Genomic DNA, 2,140 nt, shown 5'->3' on the forward strand with positions numbered 1-2,140 from the left:
GATTGTGATTAGGTTTCAGTCATGTAAAGAACACCCCCCTTCACCAGTGCAACATTCCCACCACCAATGTCCCAAATCTCCCTCCATCCCACCCCATTCCAGTTCCCTCATTCATTCACATATTATGGTAGTTCTCTGTGTAGTTATTTCTACAACTGCACTCACCACTATTTGTGGTGAGCTTCATGAAGTGAGCTGGAAGTTCCAGCCCTCCTCTCATTGTCTCATTGTCTCATTGCAAAAATGACTTTTATTTTTCTTAAAACCCATAAGTGAGTGAGACTATTCTGCATCTCTCTCCCTCTGACTTATTTCACTCAACATGATAGATTCCATGTACATCCATGTATAGGAAAATTTCATGACTTCATCTCTCCTGACGGCTGCATAATATTGCATTGTGTATATGTACCATAGTTTCTTTAGCCATTCGTCTGTTTGAAGGGCAACTTGGTTGTTTCCAGAGCCTGGCTTTTGTGAATAGTGCTGCAATAAATATAGGTGTGAGGAAGGGGTTTTTGTATTGTGCTCTTGTGTTCTTAGGGTATATCCCTAGGAGTGGAATAGCTGGGTCGAATGGGAGCTCAATTTCCAGATTTTGGAGGAATCTCCATAAAACTTTCCATAGAGGTTGGACTAGATGGCATTCCCACCAGCAGTGGATAAGATTTCCTTTCTCTCCACATCCCCGCCAGCACTGATTGCTCTCATTCTTTGTGATGTGCACCAATCTCTGTGGTGTGAGGTGGTATCTCATCGTTGTTTTGATTGAATCTCCCTGATGATTAGTGATGAGGAGCATTTTTTCATGTGCCTTTTGGCCATTTGTATTTCTTTTTTATCAAAGTGTTTGTTCATTTCTTCTCCCCGTTTTTGATGGGACTAGATGTCTTTTTTCTTGTAAAGTTCTGTCAGTGCCTTGTATATTTTGGATATTAGCCCCTTATCTGATGGGTGTTGGGTGAATAGTTTCTCCCACTCGGAGGGTGATTCTTGTATCCTGGGCACTATTTCTTTTGAGGTGCAGAAGCTTCTCAGTTTAATGTATTCCCATCTGTTGATCTCTGCTTCCACTTGTTTGGAAAGTGCAGTTTCCTCCTTGAAGATGCCTTTAGTCTCAATGTCATTGGAGAGTTTTACCTACGTGTTGTTCTATATACCTTATGGTATCCGGTCTGATATCAAGGTCTTTAATCCATTTGGATTTTACCTTCGAACATGATGTTAACTGGGGGTCTATGTTCGCTTTTTTGCAAGTGGCTAACCAGTTCTGCCAGCACCACTTGTTGAAGTGGTTTTCCAGGTTCCTGAGAGATAGCATGGAGATAAAGCGTTTGCCTTGCATGTAGAAGGACAGTGGTTTGAATCCCTGCATCCCATATGGTCCTCCGTGCCTGCCAGGGGTAATTTCTGAGTGTAGAGCCAGGAGAAACCCCTGAGCACTGCCAGGTGTGACCCAAAAACCAAAAACGAGGTTTTCCCTGCTCCACTTAGGATTTCTTGCTCCTTTGTCAAAAATTAGGTAATTATATGTCTGGGGGACAATGTCTTAGAACTCAAGCCTATTCCACTGATCTGAGGGTCTGTCTTTATTCCAATACCATGCTGTTTTGATAACTATTGCTTTGTAGTACAGTTTAAAGTTGGGGAAAGTAATGCCTCCCATTTTTCTTTTCCCTAGGAATGCTTTAGTTATTCGAGGGTGTTTATTGTTCCAATTGAACTTCATTAAGTGTTTGATCCACTTCTTTGAAGAATGTCATGGGTATTTTTTTATTCTTTTTTTCTTCTTTATTTGAACATCTTGATTACATAAATGATTGTGATTAGGTTTCAGTCATGTAAAGAACACCCCCTTCACTAGTGCAACATTCCCACCACCAATGTACCAAATCTTCCTCCATCCCACCCCAACCCCACCTGTACTCCAGACAGGCTTTCCAGTTCCCTCATTCATTCACATGATTATGGTAGTTCTCTGTGTAGTTATTTCTATAGCTGTACACACCACTCTTTGTGGTGAGCTTCATGGAGTGAGCTGGTGTTCCAGCCCTCCTCTCATTGTTTCTGAGGACTGTTTCAAAAATGACTTTTATTTGTCTTAAAACCCATAGATGAGTGGGACTATTCTGCATCTCTC

The sequence above is a fragment of the Suncus etruscus genome, chromosome X (assembly GCF_024139225.1).
Source record: "Suncus etruscus isolate mSunEtr1 chromosome X, mSunEtr1.pri.cur, whole genome shotgun sequence".
NCBI lineage: Eukaryota > Metazoa > Chordata > Mammalia > Eulipotyphla > Soricidae > Suncus > Suncus etruscus.